The 15798-nt window shown below is 44.8% G+C and overlaps 2 pseudogenes across 2 annotated transcripts; both read right to left on the minus strand.

The window, feature by feature from the left end:
* Positions 1-753: 753 nt before the first annotated feature.
* LOC306947689 (katanin p80 WD40 repeat-containing subunit B1 pseudogene) lies at positions 754-2220 on the minus strand (annotated as a pseudogene). Its single transcript has 2 exons — positions 2195-2220; positions 754-1700 (listed from the first exon to the last, which is right to left on the minus strand). The product of its transcript is annotated as a katanin p80 WD40 repeat-containing subunit B1 pseudogene (transcript).
* A 617-nt stretch (positions 2221-2837) lies between these two features.
* LOC306947690 (pre-mRNA-processing factor 19-like) lies at positions 2838-5564 on the minus strand (annotated as a pseudogene). Its single transcript has 2 exons — positions 5456-5564; positions 2838-3640 (listed from the first exon to the last, which is right to left on the minus strand). The product of its transcript is annotated as a pre-mRNA-processing factor 19-like (transcript).
* Between the last annotated feature and the right edge of the window lie 10234 nt (positions 5565-15798).

Genomic DNA, 15798 nt, shown 5'->3' on the forward strand with positions numbered 1-15798 from the left:
GCTTTTAATTTTTTTTCTTCAATATTCCTGTTTCTCTCCAGGTCTGTCCTCCACTTCTTCCCCCATTGTTTGCAAGGGGCAGCAAAGTGGAACAAATGCCCATGAGGCTAAGACTGGTCTGGGGGAGTTGGGAGCGCGCAGGATATTTCAGATGAAAATCTGCAGCTCTGGGCAGTTTGCATGTTGCAAGCTGTGAGGTCAGTTGCAAAAGGGCCCAGTAGGGCACCCAGTCATTCCCTTTCAAGGGCAGGTTGATCAGATGTCCGTTACCAGCCAGTATCAGGCAAATCTAATCTTGCCAGATATGGCAGGGGGACATTGCCCAGGTGATGGCCCCAAGGGTGACCCTGCAGAGCAGGAGGGCTCAGCACCCACCTCCTTCTCCAGGAGAAGGGAGGGGAGTGATCTTGGAGACCCTGATGGCACTGGGAATAGCAAGTAATCTAAACAAAAAACAACAAGCTCCACATTGGCTCTGATCTGTAGGCTCTCAAATACAAATTGCTTACAAACACGTAGTGTTTTCCGTACCACAATGTAGAAGGCAGCTGCTCTTGCGAGAGCTGCCAGGCTGCTCTGTGATCTCAGGTTCCCTGCCTGAAGGAACTGACCAAAACCCCCCTGTAGCTCACCATCAGTCGCCGCGCTTCTGGCCGGGTCAGCTCCGAAGCAGCTCACCTCAGCGATCCAAATTTTTATTTGCATTTTAAAAAGTCTGTTTTTTTTCCTTTGTGCATGTGGAGGTGGCAGCTGTCACTCCAGCACAGCCATGAGGAGATGCAGCTCTTGCAAGGCACTGCAGTGGTGGCCGCTGAGCCCGGACTGGAAGTCTTGACAGTGTTCTGACGTTTTTTAGCTGCTAATAGCACAGCCTGCATTTCTGGAGCCTCTCCTCTCTGGTGATGCCCACTCCGACAGAAGGCGGTGCAGCAAGAATGTGGGTCATCGCTGGCCGGAATCTCCGCAGAATGAGTTTCAAGGAGGTACAGCCAGTCTGCACATAACTCTCATATTACTTTGGAGAAGTTTTTCTGTTTATGCACTACAGTGCCTAAATCCATCTTCCAGAGGGACGCTATTTGGTTGACAATGTTCAAGAGGCCCACAGCAACAGACAGGTCATTGGTTGCTCCAGCAGAGTCCACAGAGTTCTCGATGTCACTGCTGATCCACACAGCCCGCACAGGGTCCAGATTCTTGTGGCAGCCGCTGAGCACCATGCACACAGTCTTGTGGCCTTTCCTGATCTGGGACGTGATTTCCTCATCCTTGAGCTCAGTCTGGCTTTGGTTTCTCACACCTGCTGTGAAGTCAGAGGCTTTCAGGCCAATGGGCTCATTCCTGGTTTCAGGAATCACTGATGGCTCTGCCCTGGGCACAGGAGTTGAGGGCGAAGCAATTGGTGCCCTCTGAAACGGCTCAGACAGCTCTTGCTTTGGCAACGGGGTCTGGACTTCCGCAGCTTGGTTAGGCTTTGCTGCTTCCTTTGCAGTTGCAGGCTTATCCTGTGGGAGGGCTGCAAATGCTCATTGATTTGAGGAGGAGTTTGAGAGATGGCATTGCTGGGCTGGAAGATCTCTTTGTAGTCCTCTGGGTTCTGGATCTCAGCCTTGGACTCCTTCTCATCCCGGTCGTCTTCACTGCTGGGACTGCACCTCTGGCTCTCGCTACTGCTCTCGTTATGGACAAGGACAAAATTCCTGCTGGATAAACAGAAACCTGAGCCTTGAACTGATTCCAAATGGCAAGGGTTTTCAGCCTGTACTTTTTAATGTATTTATACAGTTTCAGGATCAGCTTTCTTTCACTTCTTTGACAAAGCTAAAATGCTAAACCATCCCCTCAATCATCCTGCTCGTTGTCTTCTATTCTGTAGAAGGAAAAACATTCTATGTGATAACAAAATACTGTTTTCCCCCTCCCAGTGCACCGAACCTGTCTCCCCTCTAAATACTATCAAATCCTATCCCAGGCTTCAAAAGTCTTCCAGTGTGCAGCAGAAGTTGCTTCCAATTCAGTTTAGCAACTGCTCTTTACTATAGAATCCAGCTGAACAGATAGACAAGTGTGCCTGTTCACATCCTTTCTGCAGTATGGTAGACTATTACATTTCTACTTAAGATTGACTCTGATTTACATTTGGATGCAACTTTGAAAAACTTTCTGTCCCGGCAGGTGAGCAATGAATACTTACTGTGAGTCACTGAAAGCCTTGAGCATCTCTCTGTCCAAGTAGTTGCTTGTGATGACATATGCAGAGTCCTCCTTCGGTTGTGGAAGCTGAGGCTTGGCTGCCTGGTGCTCAAGTAAGGAGTCAAGGACTGGAAGGTCTATCAGCTGCAGCAGACAAGCAGTTGTTCTCACCAGACCTCATTAATAACTGGCAAGGGTGGAATACACCAAACACACAGTTTGTGTGTTCCTAAAGATAGGAAAATGGCAACTCCCCTCCCTCGAGCAACCCAAATCTAAGAGATTAATTTTTTCTGCTGCTGTAAATCTGTTCTGGTAAAGCGTATTCCTTATCGCCTGTAAGTGCATTTTATCACTGCTGAAGGAAAGAATCAGCCATTTGTCTAGATCACTGCAAGTGTAGGAGAACCACTCTTTGGATGAGCCTGAAATGCGTGCATTCTCTGCACTCCAGCTTGCAAGCAGTCTTTGTTCTAGATAATGGATAGCAGTGTAGAGCTCTAAGCTTATCGCAGCTTCCACAACTGTGACCTCACTCCAGTGTTTCCATCACTCCTTGAGTGTTGCTATGATGCCTCAGCATCTTTAGCCAAATGAAAAAAAGCTATGCCAGTTTATAGTTCAGGCTGAAGAGATGTGAATCGTCAGGGACAGTTCCCTACAGCACCGAAAGTGAAGAGATGCACAAAGGGGGGGGGGGGCTGAGCCAGAGTCTTGTCACTTCTGAGCAGCCCATGAGGAACTGAACCTGACTTGGTGACTCTGCTGAGATCCACAGCAAAGTAAGAGACTGTGCACTGTGCAAAGGAACCTCCCATCAGTTGGTTGTTGCAGATAGATAGGTCAGCTGCTTTTCCCCAGTTCACCCAGACCACATCAAAACAGCGCTCTGGCTCCCAGCCGTACACACGCAGCCAATCCTGGAAGCCACCGTACAAGCAGCAGCCATCTGGGTTGAAAAGAACACACTTGTCGGGAGTAGCCTCCTCTTCAGTACAGCTCACAGCGTGAAACTTCTCCAAGCCCCGGAAACGAATGGTCCTGTCAGAGCTGCCAGAAGCCAAAAGGGCTTCGGGCAACTGGGATGGAAGTCAACAACGTTGACTGGGCCAGAACGTCCGTAAACTCAAACGTTACCTTCCCAGCAGTCAGCTCCCACAGCTTTACAGTGTGATGAGCAGCAGCACAGCTGCAGCACCACTTCCCATCGGGACTACGTTGAAGGCATCTCACTGCTTCAAGACACAACCTTTTCTTCTTACACCCCAGAGCCTAATGTCTGTTCAAAGAGCCAGATGCCACAAAACTTCTGCAAGGATGGAATCAAGGCTGCAGATGTCTGCTTTGTGACCTAGCAATGTGCAAAGAATTTTGGCAGCTTCCAGGTCCCAGACTCACATGGACCCTGACTGGGACCCTGCAACAATGAGCTCCTCATTGGCACTGGCTCTCAATGGGTGTCTAAACAGTGACTAAACTGAAGGCATCTCGCTGGGAGCTCGGATAGGGGTACTGTCCTTGATTTCCTGGGGATTTATGTAATTGTATCTCAGCTCAGCCTTGAAGTTTCTCTCTTCAGTGCATTCGGGGATGTCTTCCAATACTCTCTGGGAGGCCCTGATGAGCCACCGGGGTTCTGCCTCTGTGAAACGCTCCTCTGGATAATGCCGCAGGAGCCTCTAGAGGGAGAAAAGAATGGGGACTCTGTCAAGTCCAGGCACATGGCGTGGTTACCTCAAGCCACTTGGCATCAGCAGGGCAATGGTGACCACCGTCTGGGCTGGGGTGTACCTAAGTGGTGAGGAAGGCTCACAATGTCTTCCAGGTGGGAGCTGAGGGGGATGAGAACCACCAGGATGTTGGCAGTGGTGTTGACTTCAGGGAGAGTGTCCAGAAGTGTTGAAGGAAGGTCTTTCCCTTCTCCTGTGGTGGCGCATGGAAGGTGGTGCATTGGGTGGGAAGGCATCCATGTCATACTGTGTGCAGAAAGCTCGCAGACAACAGAGGGGATGGGTAGGGCCATCCATTTGGCGTGGGGACGGGTTGGATGAGGACACTGTCCTGAAGTGAGGTGGGGACGTCTTCCAACACAGAGGTGAAACGGCTCTCTGGCATGCAATGGGGATGTCCCTGTGGAGAAGGATGTGCTACCAGTGTAAGTGGGGACAGATGTTCCCCCCCAGCATGAAAGGAGGACCATACTCTTGCACAGAAGTTTCAGATGGGGACAACTTCTTAAGTGCACGAAGGCACTGGACAAGGCTGTCCCTTCAGTGCGGACTGGGACAAACAGGGAACACTGTCATAAAGAGCAGGTAGACACAGATGTCCTCCATGGCATCGGTAGGAGACTTCCTTCCAGTGTGCAGAGGTCAGCAGGGAGTAACTGCCCAGAACGGGGCAGATGGGGATTCCTGAAGTGCACATCTGCACTTCAATGCTTGGATAGATCTGGGCCACCTGCTGCAAAAGACGAAGAATGGTATTGTTTTGCAGGTGAGGAACATACAGCTGCAGTTCAGGTTCCTTTTCAGCTTGGTCTTTCACCCAGTTCAGTACCTTGCTGACACAGCTACATAACTTGAGTGGGTGAAAGTCAACTTCAAGCCAATTGTAGAGTTCTTTTACTTCTGGAACAACATATTGTACTACATTGAACCTCACCATGCCATTAAACGTGCCCTGCCACGTTCCCTGTTCCTTTCCCACCTGTCCACTGTTGACAGCTGCATGCTGTGCTGAGCAATGAACATCAGCATGGTAAGAAACTGGTTGAGATCTGCCACCGTCTTCAGCAAGAAGGGGATGCCTGAACGGCAGGGGGCAAAGAGCCATCAGGGCCCCATCCAAGGCACCCCTTGGCCCTGGGGTCACCTAGGAGCCTCCGGGAGCCCACTGGGCTATGGAATGGTACCTGAGGATGTCCGGCCCAGGAAACCATTGGTGAAGATATCCATCACCCAGGCCTGCAGCTACGCATCACCTTGCACCGCTGCATTGTCTGTATTGTAGGAAGCCACCATCCTGGAGACAAACCTGTTGTAGGAAGAGGGACAGTGAGGCTGCAGGATGTCCCCGGAGCCATCAGTGATTGTTGCTGAATCCTCCAGTCCACCTCTTGATGGCTTCCCACAGGATCATCCCATCATCCCAGTAGTGGTAGCTGAGGACAAAGGAGATGCCACGGGCTCGTGTGTCTTCAGGAAGGCAGAGCGATGTGTAGGTAAACTTTTCCAAGCCCCGCTGAAGAATCAGCAGCAACCCCTCAAAGGTGTTGTGTGGCCTGTCAAGCTCATGATGCAGTTGGGCTTGTTAACTGATGTTATGGTTTTATGGTTTTTGGTTATTGGTATTCCAGATCGTAACGTCATGAGTGCTTCCTTCTCCCACATGAACAAATGAGGTATTTTTTGCTCTCCCTCGATGAGACAAACTTTCTGAGATGTTTACTTGAGGGTATTTGCGGGCTTAAAAATCAGGTTTTCCCAGAGATCCTCCAAGCTTTCTGCTTTCACAGGAGTAGTGTTAAACACCGTATTCTTCTGATGCCTGAGAAGAAAAAGCACACACAAATGCATTCTTATCCACGTGTTTGAGTAACTGAACACAACACACTTGGATACTGTGGGAATGGAATGTTGTTTCTGCATTAGATATTAAAAAGGGCAATTGGTTTGAAGAAGTAGAACATAATTTATTTGTATTCTGTACCTTATCCGTAGAAATAGTTCATCTAAGAAGTAGAAATACTGTCTATGTTAGCAGCATGTTTTAGAAACATTTGTACTGAATTATGTGATTCATTCTTTCTTGCAAGACTGTAATAGTTGTTAAATGTTCCAAACAATGTGAGTATAGTGTTAGGGATTAGGAAATATATTGTAGAGCTGCTCTGTTAGGATAAGAAACTCCCAGCAAAAGAAAAACAGAGTTAGCAAACATCAGAGAAGCTAGGGCCTCTCCACAAGGCCGGACTGTGTCACTCTGTGAGAAGATTGTTACGTGACAGACAGGCATCAAGATACTCCCCCCTGTCCTTCTTCCGAGCTTATCTTTGTGGAAGGGAGCACAAGCAGATATCCACAGAACAACGATCAAGTGTGAAACAAGTTAGTTAATTAATTACAGATTTACATACAGCCAGCGAGGAACTAGGGGAGAAAGAGATAAGCATCAGGCAATAGGGAATAAAAGATGTAACAATGTTTTCTGGGTGCTCTCCTGCTTGCAGGAGGCCCGCCATTGCAACTGCGAATAAAATCTTCTTTATCAGAGATACCGTCCTCATAAATTGAGTATTTCCAACAGTATGAATAACCACCTAAGATTAAGACTTAAGACTCTCACAGGCACTTTCCCTGTTCAAGCAAGCAATATCTTAAAAAACACTATGTGCAACAGCTGCAAACAGGTATATATTTCCTTTCTTAGAGCTTGTCAAAGCTAAATGTGAGAAAGGAGACAAGGCAAACATAGCTTAATGACAAGAAATGCTGTTAACCTACTAAAAAGGACAAACAAACGTTTCACCTGCAGCCCAAGTTTCCGCAGCCTGGAAATAAATCCCTGAGTTCTGTGTTAATATGTAGCTGGTTAGGAAAAACTCTTCAACTTTCGCATATTCTGATATATTGATTTTGAATGATCACTAAAATTTGTACAACAAATGCTTTTAGAGTGCTCACGACCATGCCTTTGGGCTAATAGGAAATTAATGGTTGTACAACTTTATGAAGTTGCATGTCAGATGGAATCAATATGAGCGGGCAAACGTGCTAGACCATCACTAGGGGCACTATTACCTATCGACCCTAGAGAAACAACAAACTGTGGAAAAGGAGGCAGAAAGAACATGCTGGCGGTGGATGCGATAGGCAGTGCCAGCAGGGTGTCCCCTGCTTCAAAGTGCACTTTTCCTCTCTCACCCATCACAGATTCTCTCTTGCTTATTATAATAATTCTCCTTGGGATCCAAAGGGTGTTTTCCATTTGTACACCGCACTGCATGGCCAGTGCGTGATACAGAGCCCAAGTGGAACACCTGCCTGCAGAACAGAATAAACTGTCAAGATTAGCTCTCTTAGAGTGCACCTTTGTCTCAAGTGATGCATGGTCATAAATCTGTTCTGGTAGAGTGTATCCCTTATCACTTGTAAGTGTATTTTATCACTTGCTCTAGATAATAGATAGCAGTGTAGCAGTGGCACTGTAACCTTATCACAGCTTCCACAACTGTGACCTCACTCCAGTGTGTCTATCACTCCTTGAGTGTTGCTATGTGCCTCAGTATCGTTAGCCAAATGGAAAAATTTAGACACTTCACATGCTGACATCTTACAAAGTCAGACTACACAAGGCTCTGTCTTCTGCTTATTTCCTTAGATTTCAAGTGTCTCCCTGTAACAGTACAACCTTTTAAGCACACATCAACACTGTATTTACAGAAAATCATATTGCCGTAACAGCAAGGATCTGTTGGACTCAATCTTCATGGTTTTGTTTCTGAAAGAGCATATCAAATAATGTTTAACATAAAAGTTCATATGAATATTCCAGTTATTGAGAATAGTCACTTTTTCCCCCCACTTAAATATGGACAATGCATGTATTCATTGCAGTGCTGAAGCTGATGAAAGAACATTTTGAACAGTAAGTCCTAAAATTCCACTCACCAGTGACAAGACACATTTTGACATAGGTTTCGTAGTCTCATGTATGTAAATGAAATCCACAGCTTTGGTTACAGAACTTAAACCTTTTAAAGCCAGAATTATCATAATATTATCAAATCTCCCCAGCTGTTTTGCATGAAGATATAAAGCCTGGTATTTATTTTTCTTAATACTGAAACTGTCCTATAAAATTCACCAAATGCTCTCTTCCACCTTTATTAATCCCAAATCTAAATAAATGAATAGCTGTTTGTATCAGACTGCAAAAGGCTGTTTGATATGCCAGACATGTGAAGGATGCTAAGAGAACTTGTGCAGTATGTGTCTTAGAGCTGAGTTATGTGTTCTGCTAGTTACATGGAAGAACGTGAGAGGTTTGCTTGGGGCTGAACTCCATGGGTTGGAGAACTGACTCTCCATCAGGATGCAGAGCAGATTATTCACAAATTCACTCTCAGTTTCAATTTCTAATTACATTAGAATTTAAGAAGATGACATAGCTGTAGGTTCTTTGGGATACAGCGATGCCATCCTGCAACATTCATACCACGGTGCCAACCACATCTGCTCCACTGTGGAGAAGCTCTGTTCAGTTGCACAGCTTGGGTAAGGGTACAACCTATTCTTGAAGCACAAACTTCAGCATTTTACAGCAAAGAAATCTGCAAGGATTCCGCCCTTGCATTTTTGAAGTTCCCCGGACAGAAGCTTCTAGATGACCGAATGTTTGAATGGACAAAGCATGCATTGCTCACGAGTGCAATCCTTCCATTCCTGGGCTGGAATACCAATGTGGCTACGAGACAAAGTCAAGCAGTGCAATAGCAAATGAGGCAATATGCTGAGCCTGCACTGGTGCACACTGACCTGCAGTGGAACACGTTGCACTCTGTGAGTAACTATCCATGCACAGGGACTGGAAAAAGAGGAGGAGCCAGAATTACTTCGAGGAAGCATGAGGGAGCAAAGACTATTAGCAATGTGCTAGAAATATGCTAGAAGGTTCTGTCTGCTCTGCCCTGTTGGGAGTGAGCAGAAGTACCTAACTGAACATTGCAACACAAACCCAAATACATTAACTGAACTGAACTGAACTGAACTGAAAGTGGGTTTAGGTAAATTCACAACATGATTGAAGAGCTGGTCTCACAAGTTTACACAGCTGTGGAGGACCCAAGCTCAAGCCAAATAAGCAGTGGCGACTTCCAGCTGAAGCACAGGGTGGTGGTAACTTAAACTTGCAGGGAGAAGTTTCATGGCCCTTATTCTTGGAGTAAGCAGCCAGGAGTGGCACCTGCTTAAAAGGACCGTAGCAGCAGATTAAAAAAAAAATAAGAAAAAAAAGAAAAAGAAAAAAAACAGGAGGCAACAGTGAGAACTCTGAGTGGATTTACCAAGGATTTACTAATATTGACCATTTATTTTGACTTATTTAGAAAACAGCCACGTACCAATTGTATCACCACTTACACTTAGCGTAAGGCCTGTGTTCGAGAGCAGGGGAATGAACATCCCACAGACTCCTCTCTTTTGGCACTGGGAAATAATCAATGGTCATATATTGCCTCAGTGGGAAGAATTTAATGCCCAAGATCATCAATTGATGGCTGAAGGATTAGGTACACTTCAGACAAACATCTCTATGGCTTTGAGTGGCATACAGGCTCAATTATAGACACAGAGAATGGTGTCCGCATTGATAAGGGAAGAAGCAGGTACTTTATCCACGGAGATTCAAAAGATCATTTGGGACAATGCTAATGACTTTGAAAGAAGGTTCCAGTCTTGGTGGAATCTGGTTAATTTTGCCTATGACCCAATACAAGATTCAGTCACAGCATTTGTGATGACCATAGCCCAAGCATCAGTATACACTATATATCCCGTAACTGCCCTTGGTATACAGCACAATGAGTTTGTTCTTTACCCTACTGAATGCTGAGAATGGGTCTATTGTGAAACTAAGAAATGGCAGACAGTTGATGTCAGCACCTGTACAGTAAGAACTCAGCAAGGCTTTATTTGTGAAAGCAACACCAATATGAACTTTTGGAAACACTGCCCTCCTACCTCCATAGAAAAGTAAAAAACATAAAAAAAAAACCAAAACCAACCAACAAACAAACAGGTTGGTAACAGACTTCATATGGAAATGTATCATAGCCACAGCATCAGGGAGATTGTGAGTCTGAGACGCTCAACCAACGAGCGAGCACCAGGAGAGTATGACCTGCGTTGGGTTTGGGGTATGCAACAGAATGAATTTCGCTGACCGGTGCACAATTCCTCGTTTGCCGATAGGGGGCGTGCGCCCGCCACTGCAATAATGAATAAACTTGCCTGCTATCACTAGGATTTTTCCCTCATCTGGAATTTTTGACTTGGAGCCTTTCTCACAGATGTGGGATTGGGATGTGAGATTTGGGACTGGGATGTGGGGTGTGGGGATATCGAAATGGAATGTATACGGGATGGGATATCGGGAAATGGGATATGTATGGGATGGGCTGTGGATATGGGATGGACTTAGAATGGTTATGGGGTCATAGAATCATAGAATTGCTCAGGTTGGAAAAGATGTTCAAGATCATAAAATCCAACCGCAACCCAACTATACTACCTTACCTCTAACAGCCCTCTGCTACATCATGTCCCCGAGCACCACATCCAGACGGTTTTTAAACACATTCAGGGATGGTGACTCAACCACATCCCTGGGGAGCCTATTCCAGTGCTTAACAACCCTTTCTGTAAAGAAGTTCTTCCTGATATCCAACCTAAATCTGCCCTGGCATAACTTGAGGCCATTTCTCCTCATCCTGTCACCTGTCACCAGTGAGAAGAGACCAACTCTGCTCTGCTCTGATCACCTTCCAGGCACTGGAAGACAGCAGTCTCCCCTCAGCCTCCTCCAGGCTAAACAGCCCCAGTCCTTCAGTCTCTCCTCATAGGGCACATTCTCCGAGCTCTTCCCCAGCCTTGTTGCCCTTCTTTGGATCTGCTCCAGCACCTCAATGTCCTTTCTGTACTGCGGTGCCCAAAACTGAACACAGTGCTTGTTAAAGTACCTCACCAGTGCTGAGTACAGGGGCAGGATGACTTCCCTAGTCCTGCTCACCAACACCATTGCTGATACAAGCCAGGATGTCATTGGCCTTCTTGGCCACCTGGGCCTCCTGGTCACATTTACGTTCCGTCTCAGAAATCTCCATTGAACAAAAAGACAAACTTTTGTCATACAGTCTACTTCTGCTTTACTTATGTATAACTTGCATTAAGCCCTAATTTGTATCTACCTTAAGTGCCAGAAATGAGCATAAACACCCTTGGATGGGTGTGTAAGTCAGTGTAAATCAAAAAGCAATACTGATAGATTTGTGTGTGGCTACGCATACAGGACTGCAGTCTCTTTCCACAAACATTACATACCCGGCTAAATAAACCTGCAGCCCACCAGATGGCACTCGAAGCCAACAAAGACGGTTTTTCTTTAGAAAATACGAAATAACCAAAGCCAGCCCAGTGCAGAACCTACATGCCCAGTGCCACCGACTGCCTTGAACACTGAGCAGAGTACAAATTTAGGAATATTTTCACTGGAGTTTAAAGATATAAAATGTTTCATTTAATTTTCCGTGAGCTCTTTTTCTCCTTTTTCACACTGTGATACATTCTACAATTAAAGCAGTTTGACAGGTAAATAAAGAAGTAATCTGGCTGTTTTGATGCATTAGGAAAAAAAAATGCATTTTAGTGTGGTTCACCCTAACAAAGCAGAACATTTCACATTCTTATCAAAAAGAGGAGATGTTACAACAATTTTTATTTTTGTTTTTGCCAATTAGAATAAAAATCAAAATGTCAGCTGTCACTGAGGGTGTGAAAAAGCCATACTATGACAAGTAACATTTACCAAACTAACTCCCACCTACAACAGGCACTGCTCTACTAATTAAGGTATGAATGTTGCATTTTCAATTAGAATGTACAAAGAATGCAATGCACATCATTAAGCAGTGACACATTTTTGAGAGCTTGTTTACTCATTTTGTGAGTATACATACACGACATACAACTCCCAGCCATGGTAACGTTCCTTCCAAATGCTCCATTTCCCACTGAGGTTTACATTTTGGGCATAACAGGACAGGTGGGCAATACAAGCTTGTCCCTTTCTGTTTTGCAGCCAGCTGAGGCCTAGCAGTTGTTCTACGGCAGCAGAAAAAGTGGGCCTGGAGCTTTGCACTCCCATCTTCTACTAGCAGGATGTGCTTAACTGCATGCACAATCCATCATTTGCTTTCTTGAAGTCCTGCTCACTCCCAGGTGCATGTTTTAGAGCTCCTCATTTCTATAGTAACCAAAACCAGACTCACTTCTCTAACTGAGGACAACTCAGCCATTTCTATCCCGCTGCAGAGATCTTTCTTCGCTGTCTAATTATAGCTAAAATAACAATTACAAGAAATCAACAACAGCAAAAGAGCTGATGGCACAGAACATATCTCTAGTTAAAACAGATTGCTTATTTTTGTGTTTCATTATTTCCTCAAAAATTCATTTAAATTAATTCATTATTTTCCTTGAATTAACCCCTGGAGGCTTCTTCCAGAAGCATATTAGACCCTGCCCGGATTTCAGAGGCTGCTTGCTATGGGACAGGGCGCTCATGTCAGATCACAGCAGGTCACAGTGCTCTTACTGCTGTGAAGGGCTGCCAGGCTCCCAGCTATCTCTCAAGTTGGGCTGCAGAGCAGAAATCACTGTGAGGACCATCGCTCTCTGCCTCTGTGCCTCATTTGGAAAGGACGCATCATTTCTCCTCCAGCTTTTCATTCAGGGCAGCAGGTTGCATCAGGCAGTGTCCTACAGCATGTCGCTCAGTGCAATGGGTCTTCACACCCTTCCTGTTCTCCAGGCAATGCTTCAGTAACAATGTCTGAAAACATCATCTCCCCCGAAATTATTTCCTTCTGCAGAAAAGAGGATCGACAATGCAAACTGATGATACTTTCTTCCAAAAAGAGAGCTAAGGTTGTGCGTGTTTTGAATCCTTTTAGTAAACTGCATTACAAAACCAATATCTCTATCTGCTACAGCGAAATTGCAAATTAACCCCCTTTAAAAGTAGGTCAGCTCACATCACTTACAAGAGCAGCTCTATGAAATCAATCTTAATATCGTTATCAAGCAATCTGTGGAAGCCTGTTCGGCAGACAGCGCACTCTGACTCCATGCCCAGGGCCTTGCAATTAACAATCATGCTACTCCCCATTTGTCCCTACACACGTTACAAATGTCTGCCACTTAAGCAGACTTCATCTGATATTCATGGAAGCATTAAAAATCACCAAAAGGGAAAGAAGAACAAAAGATGGAAAATGTTCTCAGTATTTAAGGGAAAAGTTGCTGCAAGTTCCCATGTAAGACTTGCCCTCTGACAGTCACACCTTCAGAGTGGTTTAATGCTTTACGAGTACGAACAACGCTATTTACTTTTAAGAATCCAAACACGTGCTTGCCATTACAGATTTTTTCCCACTGTATCATCCAATGCACTAGAAGAAAGACTTCGGCACCTACAGGTCAGAACAAATTTGGCTGCTGTCCTCCAAGTGCTGGTTTGTAAACATGCGCTTAGTGGATACTTCCGTCATTTCATTTTCTGAAACTATATCTTTTTGTCCCGTTGCGTTTTCTCAGAAGACTGAATCACTGTTTGATTTGCTGTTGCATGTGAAACCATCTCTTCTGGCTTTTGGGTACTTCCACTGTTGAGTTCCTGCAGATATGTTGTGGTTTGGTGACTTTTCTGTTGCCTGTGCCCCCCTGTCATGGACTTATGTCTAGGGATAACCCCGTGACAAGATGTCAAAGCCAGCAGAAACCTCTTAGCTACTCAAGATCAGGTGTGATTTTTACACAGAAGGAAGGATTTATACACAGCATGGACTTCATTTTGGAAGAGTTGCAACTGTTAAGGTCATCAATGATCAACATAACTAGCTGCTAAATAGCTCCCCCCAAGTTTAATACCATAGAATGTTGAGTAGTAAAAAAAGGACGGTGGCCCAAAGATTGTGCCTTCCACAGCTTGTTTTTGGCCAGTTTTGCTGGTGCAACTATTTGTTCGGTGCAGCTGTGCTCAGCGTACCACTCTGGCTTCAAATGAAAGGAGTTGAGGGGCTGGATGCTACTACGTGGGGACAGAAACAAAGGTGGGCAGCACAAATAGGCTTAAACTGAGCTTGTCACGGTACGATTTGTTACGGCTCCATCAGACACATGGCAGACAGCGTCCAACATGCAGAACAGTTATATAAAAGTCAAATGTATCTCGCATACTAACAAACACCCTGTCTGATAGCTGTCTGATTCATCTACTCCAGCATCTCTAACAACAATGGCATCTGAACAGGAACGTGAACGATTCTGTTGAGCATTTCAATTCTGAGGCGTTGTAATGCTACACACAGCTGCATTTTACTTTGTTTTTCCTGACACAGAATATTCCCTGTTAATTCAGTGCAAACAGATTACTGGCAGAAGATGTTGCCACGTATTGGCATTTTTAAACTACTGCTAGCTCAGCCAGGCAGAGCAGAACATACTCCAACCCTTCCTCCAAAAAAACTTAAAGAACGCTACTGTTCAGAACTGGAAAAATACATGCTGTCAGGAATCTTACCAAGAAATAAAGTGTGCTTTCAAGGTAGTTTTTGTGTTTTCTCTAGAAAAAAACCTTGGGATTCTTCAGTACCCTCAGTCAGAACATGCTGCATGACTCTGTGATAAAGTCACATCACCAATTGATTTTGAGAACAATACATCAGTATGCCAAAGAGAAGAAATAAGCATTCCTTGAAGCTTCTTTTCTGTCTTGGCAACTCATCAGTACTCTCTTAAATTCTTCTATTTAAATCCTTAGAGAAACATCAATTGATCCAGGAGCCTTGGGAAACTGAGGGGACCTCTGGCTGCAAGAAAGTGAGCAGGAAGCGCATAACGATATAATACATGTGGCTGATTGTAACTCAACTTTCTTGGTGTTAACTGAGGACAGCTGGCAGAATCACAGCAAAAAAGCAAACATGCTTCTTCCCTTATTCAATAAGACTCTATTTCACTGAACAAACCTCACAGTAGCAAAAACATGATGAATCCCAATTTTAAAATAAGGTATGTGAGGGCTTTTTCTTTTTCCAAATCTACATCATAAAACACAAATGTTTTTTGAGGAAATATCAGCATCTTGTCTTGTGTCAACTTTTCCTTGCAGCCTTGAATGCACAATGCCCTGAATGTACAATAAAAGGCTGTATCTAAATTCGCAGCCGTCACCTGCCAGAAGGCCAAACCTGCACGAGCATTTAATAGGAAATCTTAAAAAAGTACAATCTCTGCCCCTTCTCCTGACATTAAGAGGTTCTTCTCATCAGAACCACTTAAATTGCCTTGTATAAGGATGGGAAGGACACTGAATTGTGCATCTGTAAGTGAAAGGACAGCATGTCCAAAGAGGGAAAAACATAGCTGAGGCATGGCTCCCTGTCCTGCTCTTCCCAGTGCCCAGGAAAAGGGTTGGCACTACATAAGGTTGGGTGGAGGGAGACATTTCCCTGGAGGTGCTCAGCAGCCTTTTGTCTGAGAGCAAGCCTTCCTGCTCTCCACTCCCCATACATGCCCTGCAGCCAGGATTTAGACCGTCTGTGCTAGATCTCCACAGCCATAATCTAATGTTTTAGTTGGCTATAAAGTTAGAAAGTAACAATAAAAGGGATTAAATATAATGGAAGCCAAGGAAGTGACAAAACAAATTAAACAGTGGGAGAAAACAGAGGAAATGCATAATAAATGTAATCATTAGTATCCTCCATGTGCCAGTAATTTGACAGGCAAAAACAAAGATGACTCAGATATTTTCAGAAGTTTC

Source organism: Tetrao urogallus (genome assembly GCF_951394365.1).
Source record: "Tetrao urogallus genome assembly, chromosome: 6".
NCBI classification, from domain to species: Eukaryota; Metazoa; Chordata; class Aves; order Galliformes; family Phasianidae; genus Tetrao; species Tetrao urogallus.